Genomic DNA, 15,690 nt, shown 5'->3' with positions numbered 1-15,690 from the left:
CAGCATTAACTCTGGTTCTTTCTTTTGTTGTGAATTCCTCCTTCTAGTCATTTTGTTCAGAGAAGAATGGATGAACAAGTGAAATAAATCAAAATCAACCATGAGCCATGTGAAATACACACCAGACAAATCCAAAGAGATCAAAACAAACAAACAAAAAAGAAATAAAGAAAACAAAAGAGAGGAAGAGAAGACAATATAATTTCCCAGATGGACAAAACAGGACGATCCACTTCTCCTGGGTGTATTTTAGTCCATTTGTTAGAAGACACTAAATCCCAAAATTGTGAAGAAAACAAAACTTATATACACACAAAAATTAAATGAATACAGTGAAAGGAAACAAAAAAGGCAGAATATATTGATAAAATGTAAACATGAAAAATGAAAATAGAAAAAGACTTAAAAAATTGAGGAAGGCACAAAAAAAATGAAAAGACATTCCATGCTCATGGATTGGAAGAACAAATATTGTTAATATGTGTATGTTACTTAGAGCGATCTACACATTTAATGCAGTCCCTGTCAAAATGCCATCATGATAGAGGGGGGCAATATGGCAGAGGAGTAGAGGACTCCATTTCAACAGATGCCCTGAATTTAGCTGGATATCTACCAAGCTGTCTGAACACCGATGGAATCAGCCTGAGATGTAAGATTATATGTCTGGATCTCTCTGGGGACAGAGAATCTTCAGTCGTGAAGTACAAAGGATGGAGCTGTGATTGTGCAGACCGATATCAGAGGATAAACAGAAGGGGGAAGGACCCACCAGAAGCTACCCACTGGGAAGTAAATTAATATCCCAGTGCAAAAACATCCTGCACTGAGGACCAATGAGTGTTTTCAGAGGGGTGGTGGTGGGACAGAAAGTGCCCAATATAACAGCATTCAAACAGAATCCAGGAGCTTAAGGTGAACTTGCTGGACCAGGAGAGGCACTTGTGAGACCTGTGCCTGTGGATCTGGGGGTCTGACCTTCGCCAGGGCAGCTTCTGCAGCTGCCACCCTCACCCACCCAGACTGAGATCACTCATGGTCTTGGTGGCACAAACATGCAGCCAAGAGGAATTTATCCAGCAAGGCTGTGATTCAGAACAGATGGAGAGACAAAGAGCTTCCAGGACAGGCAGAAACTGAAAGAATATGTGATCACCAAGCCAACCCTGCAAGAAATACTAAGGGCAATTAGATAAAAGGAGAAAGTCCCCAAGAGTGATATAGAACAGAAATATACAGAGACAATCTACAGAAACAAGGACAGGCAGCCTGAAGACAATAAAATCCCATCTTTCAATAATTACTTTCAACGTGAATGCCCAAAATGCTCCCATAAAATGGCACAGAGTTGCAGATTAGATAAAAAGGACCCATCCATATGCTTTCTATAAGAGACTATGGTTGAACTTAAAGATACCTCTAGATCGAAAGTGAAGGGATTGATAACCATTGTTCATGCCATCAGAACTCAAAAGAAAGCTGAGGTAGCAATTCTCTTATCAAATTAGATTTTAAGATAAGGACTGTAGTTAGAGATACAGAAGGACACTATATGATTCTTAAAGTGTCCATCCAACAAGAGGATCTAACAATTATAAATATTTATGTCCCCAACATGGGAGCAGCCAACTACATAAGCCAACTGTTACATATATATACACATATATATATATGTGTGTGTGTGTGTGTGTGTGTATATATATATATGATAGATAGATAGATAGATAGATAATAACACCTTAATAGTAGGAGACCTCAACACTCGACTCTCAGCAATAGACAGATCATCTAAGCATCTAAGCAGAAAATCAAAGAAGAAACAAGAGTCTTGAATGACAGACACACTGCACCAGAAGAACCTCATAGATATATACAGAACATGCCCTGAAACAACAGAATACTCATTCTTCTCAAGCACAAAAAGAACTTTCTTTTTTTAAAAAATTTATTTTTATTTTCAGCATAACAGTATTCATTATTTTTGCACCACACCCAGTGCTCCATGCAATCCGTGTTCTCTATAATACCCACCACCTGGTACCCTGACCTCCCACCCCCCGCCCCTTCAAAAGCCTCAGATTGTTTTTCAGAGTCCATAGTCTCTCATGGTTCACCTCCACTTCCAATTTCCCCCAACTCCCTTCTCCTATCTCCCCATGTCCTCCATGCTATTTGTGATGCTCCACAAATAAGTGAAACCATATGATAATTGACTCTCTCGGCTTGACTTATTTCACTCAGCATAATCTCTTCCAGTTCCATCCATGTTGTTACAAAAGTTGGGTATTCATCCTTTCTGATGGAGGCATAATACTCCATAGTGTATATGGACCACATCTTCTTTATCCATTCGTTTCTTGAAGGGCATCTTGGTTCTTTCCACAGTTTGGCGAACGTGGCCATTGCTGCTATAAACATTGGGGAGCAGATGGCCCTTCTTTTCACTACATCTGTATGTTTGGGGTAAATACCCAGTAGTGCAATGGCAAGGTCATAGGGAAGCTCTATTTTTAATTTCTTAAGGAATCTCCACACTGTTCTCCAAAGAGGCTGCACCAACTTGCATTCCCACCAACAGTGTCAGAGGGTTCCCCTTTCTCCACAACCCCTCCAACACATGTTGTTTCCTGTCTTGCTAATTTTGGCCATTCTAACCGGTGTAAGGTGATACCTCATTGTTTAATTTGAATCTCCCTGATGGCTAGTGATGATGAACATTTTTTCATGTGTCTGATAGCCATTTGTATGTCTTCACTGGAAAAGTGTCTGTCCATATCTTCTGCCCATTTTTTGATATGATTGTCTTTTTTGTGTGTGTTGAGTTTGAGGGGTTCTTTATAGATCCTGAATATCAACCTTTTGTCTGTATTGTCATTTGCAAATATCTTCTCCCATTCCGTGGGTTGCCTCTTTGTTTTCTTGACTATTTCCTTTGCTGTGCAAAAGCTTTTGATATTGATGAAGTCCCAAAAGTTGATCTTCGCTTTTGTTTCCTTTGCCTTTGGAGACATATCTTGAAAGAAGTTGCTGTGGCTGATATCGAAGAGATTACTGCTCTTGAGAATAGATCACATACTGGGTCTCAAATCAGGTCTCAACCCATACTGAAAGACTGAGTTGATTTCCTTCATATTCTCAGACCACAATGCTTTCTTTGAAACTGGAACTGAGCCACAATAAGAAGTTTGGAAAAAGTTCAAACACTTGGAAGCTAAAGATCATCCTGCTCAAAAATTTGGGATCAACCAGGAAATCAAAGAAGAAATTAAACAATATGGAAACCAATGAGAATGAAAACACATCATTATAAAACATATGGGATATGGCAAAGGCAGTCTTCGGGGGCAATACATAGCCAGTCAAGACTCAGAAAAATAGAAAATTCCCAAATTCACCACCTAACTTTACCCCTTAAGAAACTGAAGAAAAAACAACAAATGAAGCCTAAGGCACACACGATAGAGAACTAATTAAGATTAGAGGAGAGATCAATGAATTAGAAACCAGAAATGCCAAGAGCAGATCAACAAAACTAGAAACTGGTTCTTTGAAAGAATTAATAAGATCAATAAACCACTGGCCAGACTTATCTAAAAGAACAGAGAAAGGACACAAATGAATAACATTATGAATGACAGGGGATGATCACAATGAACACCAAGGAAATAGAAACAATTAATAGAGATCATTATCAACAAACACATGCCAATAAAGTAAGCAACGTGGAAGAAATGCATGCCTTCCTGGAAACCCATGAACTACCAAGACAGAGGCTGGAAGAAATGGACAACCTGAAGAGAGCTATAACCAGTAACAAGATTGAAGCAGTGATCAAAAACCTCCCAAAAAACAAGAGTCCAGGACATGATGGATTCCCTGTGGAATTCTACCAAACATTAAAGGATGAAATAACACCTATTCTCCTGAAGCTGTTTCAAAACATAGAAACAGAAGTAAAGCTTCTGGTCCATCAGGACCAGGTGGGATTTATCCCTGGGATGCAAGAGTGGTTCAACATTGGCAAATCAATGTGATAGAACACGTTAATTAGAGGAGAGGGAAGAACCATATGGTTCTCTCAATTGGTGCAGAAAAAGCATTTGACTAAATTTAGCATCCTTTCCTGATTGAAACTTTTCAGAGTATGGGGATAGAGGGAGCATTCCTCAATTTTATAAAAACCGTTTATGGAAAGTCCACAAAGAATATCATTCTCAATGGGGAAAAGCTGAGATCCTTTCCCTTAAGATCAGGAACACAAGAAGGATGCCCACTATCCCCACTGTTGTTCAACATAATACTAGAAGTTCCAGCCTCAGCAATCAGACAACAAAAGGAAAGAAAGTGTATTTAAATTGGCAAAGAAGTCAAACTTTTTCTCTTCACATAGGATATGATACTTTATATGAAAAACCCAAAAGAATCTATTCCCAAATTGCTAGAACTCATACAGCAATTCAGTAATATGACAGGATACAAAATCAATGCAGAGAAAAATAGTTGCTTTCCTATACACTAACAATGTAACTGTAGAAAGAGAATTTAAGGAATCCATTCCATTTATAAGAGCACCAAAAACCATAAGTTACTGTCGCTCTCGGCCCGCAAGAACGACCCACAGACGAGGTGAGTGGCAAGCTTCTTTTTAATAATGGCGGCCGCGCGCAAACCAAGCACACAGCGATATTTATGCACGCGCGTTCACCCCTCCCCTCTCGCCCAATCACAATGCCGCGCACGCAGCGTCCTCGTGGCACTCTTATGTAACCATACAGGACTCTATTGTTCTCTAGCGGTGATCATGCGTTTCTCTCTTGGCTCCTGGTGCTGCTCATGCGTCAGCCACGAGCGCACCCACATCCTCCTAAACCAATCATTCTCATTTCCTCAATCTACAGGCACTGCCGTCTACGTGACTCCTTGCATCTGCTGAATGGCTCTCCACAGCTCCCCCTTTTTTATTGTTTATATGGCAGGGATCGTGCCTGTCTTAGGTTGCCAATCCTCAGCACACATGCTTACCCATCATCGGGTACTCCCCCTGGCCGAGGAGCCCCTGTCTTAGGTTGCTATGGTGAGGGATCAGTCTTACCCGTCTTTGGCTACCGATCCAGCATATTAAGCCATATTTGGGGGGGGAGGTGCCAGCCTCCAGAGCCATCATGGCTTAGACCAAAGCCCGTTGCTGTAGCCGTTGTTGTCACGCGATGCATTGTAGAAGGAGCACTTGAGCCAGAATCATCAACATAATCAGGGCTCCTATGCCTGCCCAGTTTTTGAGGAATGAGGCTGATTGTTATAACATACTAACCAAATCACTGACGGAGCCAAGAGATACCTGGGTGGTGTTCAAGGTGACATTCTGAGCCCAACGCGGTTGATTAGCTGATGGTTACGTATGATGGCTCTTAACTTATAAACTTCTGCGAGTATAATTTTAACCGCACAAGGCAAGAGGCACATGAAAAGAACAATTACCACTAGCACTCCTATAATTGTTCCTACAACATACCATGCGTCACGCCAGCTATACTCACATCACTATAACCAGATCACGGGGAAACACTTAAACAGTGTGGTATTGTGCGCTTCATCGCAAAGCATATGGGATATACATCAGAATAGCCCTTGTAAGATATGGCAGCCTGCTGTGGCCGGAGATGAACAGAAGAGGGAGGGCCTAGCAAGACAGTATCATTAACATATACAGGAATAGAACTCACATCCCAACCCACGGGCTGTAACAGGGGTGGATCGGGGACGTATGCCCAATATAATGAGCCCTGGGCTGCCAACACCTGTTGCATTAAAATAAGCGTCAGTAGCAAACATGAGTTCGGGTGAGAAGAATGCACTCTATGCTGAGCCATTTGAAGAAGGGCCTGAAGCTGGGCAGTCTCTTGTCTTGGCCACAGTTGAACTGGCTCCGCCTTCATGGGAACAGGCTGCAGGACAGTCGTCGTCGCTATCATCATCATCACCAGCATCCTCCACAGGTTCCACGGCCACCAGCCTGGTGAGGCATTCCGGCACCCAGAGTGGAGCAGGCGCATCCTGTGGGAAAACACAAAGGGAACCTCGGTGCCATCGAAGCACCGGGTCAGGTCCCTTCCATAAGCCAGTAAGGACATCTTTCCATTTCACCATTGACTGCTGCATTTTCTGTTGGCCCCAATGACGTTCCGCGGCCGAAGTGCCGTCCTTGTCAACCGTGAGAAAATTTAAAATAAAGGTGACCAGATTGGTGAGGTCATTGGGTGTACGATACTCCTCTCCAATTCCCCCTTTTTGTATTTTTTGCAAGGTAGTCTTAAAGGTCAGGTGCGCGCGTTCCACAATGCCCTGGCCTTGAGGATTATATGGTATGCCTGTAACATGCTGGATATTGTAGCAGGCCATGAAGCTGCGAAAACCTGCAGAAGTGTAAGCAGGGGCATTGTCTGTTTTCAAGTGCTTTGGCACTCCCCAGCAGGCAAAGCTGCACAGGCAATGGGACATCACATTTTTGACATTTTCCCCTCGCAAGGGGGTCGCGCTAACAATCCCCGAGCAAGTGTCTACACTTAAATGGACGTATCTTTGTTGTCCGAAGGAAGGAACATGTGTTACATCCATTTGCCATAGATGGTTAGGTAAGAGCCCTTTGGGATTTACCCCTAGGGAGGGCATAGGCAAATGTGTTACATAATTACCACAAGACTTCATGATGTCTCGTGCATCAGCTCTTGAGATGTTAAAACGCATCTTTAAAGTTTGGGCATTGACATGCCACCTTTTATGATAGGTTCTCGCGTCTTCCAAGGCGCTACAGACATGAAAGCGTGCGGCCGTGTCAGCTATTTGGTTTCCCTTAGCCATAGGCCCTGGGAGGTCTGAGTGTGCTCTGAGATGTCCGATATAAAAAGGGGCACCACGAGAGAGAATGAGGTCTTGCAATTCAATCAGCAGGGAGGAAATTTCTGATTGACTGGCTGAGATAATGGCAGTCTCAACAGATCTGGTAGCTACAACTGCATATTTACTGTCTGAAATAATATTGATAGGCTGATTTTGAAACCTTTGTAAAACACACATAATTACCAACAATTCTGTTCTTTGAGCTGAGGTTGATGGCACAACAACCGGAATTACCTCTCCTTCCACCACGTAGGTACCAGTTCCAGATTTGCTACCATCTGTAAACACCGTGAGGGCATCAACCAATGGCTCTAATTGGCAGGATTTAGGCCATATGAGGGGTGTATTTTTGTAAAATCCAATTAGGGGGTGTGAGGGATAATGATTATCAAATGTGACAGGATAAGCGATCGTCAAAATGGCCCAATCATCATTTTCATGTGTTAGAATGTTCACTTGGGTTTTGTCATAAGGGACTATACACGCATCGGGCAGTCTCCCGAGGACCTGTATGCTAGCTTTGAATATTTTGCTTGCTATCATAGCTACAGCTGTAGCATACGGGGTGATGACACGGCTAAGATTATGGGGCAGGTAAATCCATAACAGGGGTTCTCCCTGCCATAGTGCTCCTGTATTTTCCATTCTAGATATTGTCCTCCACTTAATACCGCTCTGGTCAAGTTAGCCCAATCCTCAGGAGTGAGGTAAAGTGTTCCCAGCGACTCCACAAGGGAGACAGTGAAAGCTGCCTGGGGTCCATAGGCGCTGACTGCCTCCTTAAGCTGCTTTACCAACTTGAAATCTAGTGGCTGGTGGTACCTCTGCTGATTCTGATCTTCTAACACTGGAAAAAAGCCTTTTCCCAGGCCAAGGACCTCTCTCCAATTTTCCGCGGTACAGCCCGAACAATAGCACGTCTTGGTGCAACTGGGCCTATAAGGCGGGGGCCACTCATGGGGTGGCGCCATGGGGCTAGAATGCGGAAGCGGTGTAACTTCTGTTTTTAATTTCGACTGCGCCACAACTGCAGCTTCCGCCCCTGCTTTCAGCTGCGCCATTACTTCTCCCTGCACTCTTAATTCTCCTAATGCCTTTTGCAATTCCGCCTTCTTTTCCTCAAGTTGCTGCCTCACGGTCTCCAAGTCTGTCTGGAGACCGGGAGATTCCCTTTTCTTGTTACTTGCCTCTATCTTTCCTAGCTCCTGTAACTCGCGTTCGGACATCCCTTCTGAGCTTTCGCTTTCGGATTCAGAATCTCGGGAGGAGCCCTTACGGGACTCTTCCTTCATTTGCTCAAGGACTTTGCCCCCCTGTTGTACAGCTCGCTGCAAGGGCCCTCGGGGGGATTGCAAACATACCTTCACCAAGGACCACACAGCTAGAGTCCCTGGGGATGTAGAGGGGCAGCGTTTTAAGTCCTCACCCAGGTTTTCCCATTGTGGCACATTTAGGAGCCCTTCTTCTATAAACCAGGGGGCAATCTCTTCTACTTCTTTCAAAAAGGCCCTCGCTGTTTTTGCCTTTAAGGGGGGTACCGTTCGTCTTGAGGACATCTTTTAAGGAGTCCTCCAAGCGAGCAAGATCGTTCCCCATTCCGAGGAAACTTACCTTATCATCCCCGTAGAACGTCACAAGCAACCTAACGTCCGATTGTCTACGGGGAACTTCCCTGTCAACAGACAGTTATTGGTGCACTCTTTACCTTATCGTTGCTCTTACCTCGATCCTCGTTCTGCGTCTAAAGGTAGGGATCCCGGGTTTCGGCACCAGTTGTCGCTCTCGGCCCACAAGAACGACCCACAGACGAGGTGAGTGGCAAGCTTCTTTTTAATAATGGCGGCCGCGCGCAAACCAAGCACACAGCGATATTTATGCACGCGCGTTCACCCCTCCCCTCTCGCCCAATCACAATGCCGCGCACGCAGCGTCCTCGTGGCACTCTTATGTAACCATACAGGACTCTATTGTTCTCTAGCGGTGATCATGCGTTTCTCTCTTGGCTCCTGGTGCTGCTCATGCGTCAGCCACGAGCGCACCCACATCCTCCTAAACCAATCATTCTCATTTCCTCAATCTACAGGCACTGCCGTCTACGTGACTCCTTGCATCTGCTGAATGGCTCTCCACAAGTTACCTTGCAAAAACCCTAACCAAGGAGGTGAAGGAAGTACAAAGAAGACATCCAAATGGCCAACAAACACATGAAGAAATTCCCAACATTCCTTGGCATGAAGGAAATACAATTCAAAACCACAATGAGATACCAATTCATACCAGTCAAAAATGGTTAAAAAAAAAAAAGGCTAAAACAAACAATTTAGGAATCGACAGATGTTGGCGAGGACGTAGAGAATGGGGAACCCTCTTGCACTGTTGGTGGAAATGCAAGCTGATGCAGCCACTCTGGCAAACAGTATGGAGGTTCCTCAAAAAGTTGAAAATAAGAGTTACTCTGACCCAGCAATCGTACTACTGGGTATTTATCCCAAAGATACAAACATAGTTACCCAAAGGGGCACATGCACCCTGATGTTTATAGCAGCAATGTCCACAATACCAAACTAGGGAAGGGCCTAGATGTCCATCAACAGAAGAATGGGGAAAGAAGATGTGCTTGATATATCTATATCTATATCATCTATATCTATATTCACCTATCTATCTAACTATATATCTACACACACACACACACACACACACACACACACACACACACTAGAATATTATGCAGCCAATAAAAAAAAGAAATCTTGCCATTTGCAATGACATGGCTGGAACTAGGGGGTATTATGCTAAGAGACATAAGTCAACCTGAGAAAGACAACTATTGTATTATTTCGCTGATGTGTGGATTTTGAGAAATAGGGCAGAGGATCATGGGGGATGAGAGGAAAAAATGAAATAAAATGGGATGAAACCAGTGAGGGAGACAAACCATAAAAGACTTTTAATCTCAGGAAAAAACTGCGGGTTCCTGGAGTGGTGGACACTGGGAGGGGTAAGATGATTGGGTGGTGGACATTGGGGAGGGTATGTGCTATGGTGAATGATGTGAATTGTGTTAAGACTGGTGAATCACAGGCCTGTACCCCTGAAACAAATAATACATTATATGTTCATTAAAAAAACTTAAAGATGTGAGGGCGATCTGACTACAGCATCTGTCACCCCAATGTTCGCCAGAGTTGATTCGGCTGATCTGGCTGGCTAGGCGGGTGTCCCCTTTCTCCCTCACCACTCCATGTACATCCCTCCCAAAGTTGTGCATGCAGTCAAAGAGGATGACCTTTCCCAATAGAGGAGAGGACCGCTCTTGTGTCAAGGGTATACAAGTAGCTGCGCTCCCCTGCTAGAACCTCCAACAAGCTCTCAAGGTCCATTTGTAGGAGAACATAGGGTAGTCAAGCTTCCAACACCCCAGACACACCCAAATGAGGCTCTGCACATGGCAGTCTGCCTTTAAAAAAAAAAGGCAAAAACAAAGGATCAATAAAGTAAGAAACTAATTGAAAAGGAAATAAAAGAAATAAGAAAATGAAAAATTTTAAATGAAAGGTAAACAAATCACAAAAAAAAGAAAAAACACCTTAAATTCTCTGTATTATTTTCCCCTAGTCCTAGAGTTTTGCAGTCCTGTGTGCTCTGTAAACTTGGTGTTCCCAGTTGTTTCATCTGGTCTTCTGGGGAAGGGGCCTGCTGCCCTGAATCTCAGGTGCCTTTGCCTGGGCAGAATTGCACAGCCCCTTGTCAGGGGGCTGGACTTGGGCTGAGCTGTTACTGATTGCTCTGTGTGGCTTTTGTTTCCCAAAGGTGTTCTGCGTCTCGCTAGAGGATGAAAACAAGTAAGGCCTTGCCTGATCTTGAGTCCTGGAGCCAAGAGATGGCAGTCCCCTCTCTTCACTAAACCCTCTGGGATAAGTAGTCTTCACTTTTGTGTGTGCCAAAGTCTAGAGACTCCTGTGGTGTGTGCTTGCTCGGATCATATTAGCAGAATGCAAAAGCTCCCTGAATTTCTGTCCTTTGTAGGATCTCCACACAGAGAGTGGTCACCTGGTCATGCACTCCTCCATGCTGTCCTTCCTGGGGAATGCATATGGCTACAGGTTTTCTGTCCTTTTCAGTACCCCTACACTCTGAGGAATTGCCCAATTGTGCACACTCCCATGCCATCCCTGCTGGAGGAAGTCACAGGGCTGCCACTTTTCCCTCCTTTGCAGGACGCCTGCAGGAGTGCTGTCACCGGATCATGCTGCAGTTCATGGTTTATGGCGAACTGAGTTGAGGGTCCTCTCCCGGGTTTGCTGACCCTCACTTCTTTCTTCATTCCAATGCTTAGGAACTCTGTCTGCTCATGCACCCCTGTTCTTTCTGTGACCCTGGAGATTCTAAGACCATACTGTCACACCTAGGATTCTGCCCTGCTTCCCAACCTGAGCACCTTTCAGGCACAGATGTCTCTCATTGGAGCAGATTTATAAAGGTTCTAATATTGGGCTCTGGGGCTATATCACTTTCTAGTAGACAGTTTACAGAGGCTCCCTCCCTCCACTGATTATCTTCTGAGATATCCCCTCAGATTCTCCAGACATCCTACTTCTCAAAAAGTAGTCACTTTTTGGTTTGTAGAATTCCTGTAATTCTTTCCTTACATCTCAGTTTGAATTCATAGGTGTTCAGAATGATTTGATAGTTATCTACCTAAATTCTGGGGACCAGATAAAATGAGGTCCCCTACTCTTCTGCCATCTTGCCTCCCTCCCCAAAATGCAATTCTATAATCCATGCAAGAAGAGGAGGTGACTTATATCATACATAATGAATTAACAGATCTTGTTCAGTCCTATGGAAGGACTCCATATACTCTAAAGCCTTGGGTCACACATTGTGCAACACAGGTTTCCCTTCCCTGTATTTACATAAACTAAGTCACCATCCACTGCACAAACATCCACCGTTTTAGTGTTCATAAACACAAGTTTCCAATTTCACATCAGGTATTGGCAGTCCATCCCCTTCAGCAATAAATCCAAATCCCCTTCAGCAACAAATAATGATTGATCAGAACTATCAAGATCTTATGGCACCTGGGTTGCTCAGTTGATTAAGCATCTGACTCTTGATTTCAACCCAAGTCATGATGTTCCAGGTTGTGAGATGGAGGCCTGTGGTGGCTCCATGGTGAGTGTGGAGCCAGCTTAGGATTCTCTCTCTCCCTCTATCTCTCACTACCTGCATGTTCCCTCTCTCTCAAAACACCAAACCAAAACAAACAAACAAAAATCACTGTTCTCAGCAGCAACTATTATGAACACCCAAAGCACCTTCACACCACTGTATGGATGGATCCTGCAGCATGGGGATTTTCTTCAGCTCTAATGATAAAGAAAAGCTCTAAAGATGCAGAGTATCACTACTAGGAGAAAAGGTAGTTGCTGCAACTGACATTTCTGTAGAGTCACCGATGGATGAGATGTGGAGGGAGCAGCTTCCTAGTGAGACTGGATTCACTTTTGTACCTGGGAAACCAGGGTACTAAGAAGAGATCAGGGGGGTACCTTAAAAGAAAGGCAAGTCAAAGGACTGTAAGCCTGCATTATTGCCATAACCTTGCTATAGACTTACTGATAAACATCATTATTTTGACTCTCTGTATATAATTCTGTGTAAAGCCACAAAATTATTTTCCATACATGTCCACTCCCTCACTGCATACTACAACAAAGAACCCTTCTGCTCAAAGACCCAACAGAGTAGTGTGTAAGCATTTTGAGGCATAATTTGAAAACACCATTAAGGCTTACTCATCTCAACAAAGTATTCTGTCCCCTTAAAAATATAAGGACTATTTTCAGCCCCTTGCAGGTCTGGCATCACAGATAACAAATATTGCAGTGGGCCCAGGGTGTGTGGACACCAGATCACAGTAGAGTGGCAGCTCCCTTCCTATCCATTCAACACCTCCAAGGACATGCTTGGAAAGGAGGAAGACATACATTTCCTTTGTCTCTCATCCACAGTGAGCAGGTATCAAAGGTAACAATTCTCCAGGATGGTTAGCATCCTCTTAGAGCACTCAATAACTCTATTTGCAGTTAAAGCTTGGATGTAATAATACCTTGCTTTACTAACTACCCCTTGTCACTTGAAAAAAGAAGCAAAATTGAAATAAAACAAAAGCACTTATTTGGGGTCTTAGAATTTCAATAAAGAAGGGCCATCTGTACCCCAACGTTTATAGCAGCAATGGTCACGCTCGCCAAACTGTGGAAAGAACCAAGATGCCCTTCAACGGACAAATGGATAAGGAAGATGTGGTCCATATACACTATGGAGTATTATGCCTCCATCAGAAAGGACGAATACCCAACTTTTGTAGCAACATGGATGGGACTGGAAGAGATTATGCTGAGTGAAATAACTCAAGCAGAGAGAGTCAATTATCATATGGTTTCACTTATTTGTGGAGCATCACAAATAGCATGGAGGACATGGGGAGATAGGAGAAGGGAGTTGGGGGAAATTGGAAGTGGAGGTGAACCATGAGAGACTATGGACTCTGAAAAACAATCTGAGGGTTTTGAAAGAGCGGGGGATGTGTGGGAGGTCGGGGTACCAGGTGGTGGGTATTATAGAGGGCACGTATTGCGTGGAGCACTGGGTGTGGTGCAAAAATAATGAATATTGTTATGCTGAAAATAAATAATAAATTTTTAAAAAAGAATTGCAATTCAGGAATATAGATTCAGGTAGTAACCCAAATTGTGTCCCACTAGGGAACAAAAAAATTGAGGGTTTTTACAACAACAAGGAATGCTTATATACATTGTTAAAAATAGTTATGATTGGTGTTGGTGGTAGAAAACTAATCTCAGCTAAACAGAACTGGTTCTCTGATGGCTAGAGCCATCATTGAGCAAAAGTCCATTACTGCTGCAAGTTGCAGAAGTTCCTACAGAGACCCTGGAATATTCCTGGTTTGGCCTTGTTCAAAAGTTCATTTTTCCACTCAGTGACGACAAGTGTAAGACCCACCTCCTTAATGGTCTTGGGCTCCATTTTAAAACCTCTCAACATAAGTGACCCCATTTCTTTTCACCTCTCACACATTTCAAAAGGTTAGAAGTCATATTTTAAGCATACTTATACATATATATTTTAAAGATCTTATTTATTTATTTGACAGACAGAGATCACAAGTAGGCAGAGAGGCAGGCAGAGAGAGAGAGAGAGAGAGAGAAGAAGCAGACTCCCCACTAAGCAGAGAGCCTGACGCAGGGCTCGATCCCAGGATCCTGGGACCATGACCTGAGTTGAAGGCAGAGGTTTTAACCCACTGAACCACCCAGGTGCCCTCATACTTATTTTTTTAATATAAAAAAGACCTAGGACACTTTCAGCTACTAAAATTATTTCCTACAGCTGTCAAGTCATAAGCCATACTTATTTGTTTCTTCCCTAATGGTTCCTTAATAATAAATTTTATTAGCATCAGGTTATTATTTATAATGCAAAAACAGGAATGAACAGAGTAGTAAAATTTTCTATTTCCTGTATCTTTTTCAGTGAAATGTCTATTTAGAAGCTCAGGGTTACTGTATTATCATTTCTATTTTGAAATCAGCTGGACAAAAATAGGAATTGGTATTCTACCAATACAAGTTCTATAAAAAGATCATTCTAGCTTGACAACTGATTGTCACATTTTAATTAAATTAATTAATTCGACCTAAATGAAAATGTTAGTAACTTTCTAGCTTAAATTCAATTAGTTTTAGTTACTGGTAGAAAGCCTAGATACCCAACTTGGCTGTTAGAAAAAATGGTAAACAGGTATTCCTAGAGGTCAGTATGCTCAGTGCCTGTCATGCTGACTACACACAACAGGCACGGAGCAGATGTGTGTGGAGGGGATGATGGAAGAGTAGATGAGGAGTGGACAGAACCAACTTAGCAGGCAAGGAGGAAGGAAAAGCAGGAGGTGAGAAGGAAAACCCAGAGAGTCCCTAAATCCAAGCTGTACCCATAATATAATACAGAGAATAAGTACGGAGACATGCAGATGATCACCATTTAGGTCCATCTGGTAAAGATATGAGAGGATTATGCTACGTGAAATAAGTCAAACAGACAAAATCAATTATCATATGGTTTCACTTATTTGTGAAACATACAAGGAATAGCATGGAGGACATCAGGAGAAGGGAAAAATGAAGGGGGAGAAATTGGAGTGCAAGATGAACCATTGGAGACTATGGATTTCAGGAAACACACTCAGGATTTTAGAGGGGAGGGTGGTGAGGGATGGGGCAATGGGTTATCCTGGTGATGGGTATTAAGGATGGCAAGGATTGCATGGAGCACTGGGTATAGCATGCAAACAATGAATCTTGGAACACTACATCAAAAACTAATGGTGCACTGAATGGTGACTAATAACACAATAGGAGAGGAAATGGGAGTTTAGTCAGCCCTTTAAATACTAAAGCAGGAGGGACAAGCAGTGTGTTCTAAGAGGGTCTGTACTGTGTCAGCTAGCAACATTGGGCTGCTAGGACCTCCATGCCAGCTGGGCTCAGGCTGGATTCCCAAACCTGCAGGGTCACCAGTGTGGACAAGGCTGATACCCAGAAAATCTTTCTGGGGTGGCAGCTTTCAGCCAGCACAGTTACTCCCCACTTGGACTGGCTCCCTGATGAAGTTCTGGGCATTCTATAATCAAGACTCGTGGCTATCTCCTACTAGAGAATATCTCAAACCATCCTGCACTGCCCTGCTCTGACAAGGCAACCC

At 43.4% G+C, this 15,690-nt stretch overlaps 1 pseudogene; it reads right to left on the bottom strand.

Annotated features, from left to right (window-relative positions):
• The window catches only part of LOC101691794, a 44,173-nt pseudogene that overhangs the window by 6,777 nt on the left and 21,706 nt on the right, over window positions 1-15,690 (bottom strand).

The sequence above is a fragment of the Mustela putorius genome, unplaced genomic scaffold (genome assembly GCF_011764305.1).
Source record: "Mustela putorius furo isolate JIRA1106 unplaced genomic scaffold, ASM1176430v1.1 tig00003856_pilon_pilon_pilon, whole genome shotgun sequence".
Lineage (NCBI taxonomy): Eukaryota > Metazoa > Chordata > Mammalia > Carnivora > Mustelidae > Mustela > Mustela putorius.
This window is presented reverse-complemented; position numbering and strand designations above follow the sequence as displayed.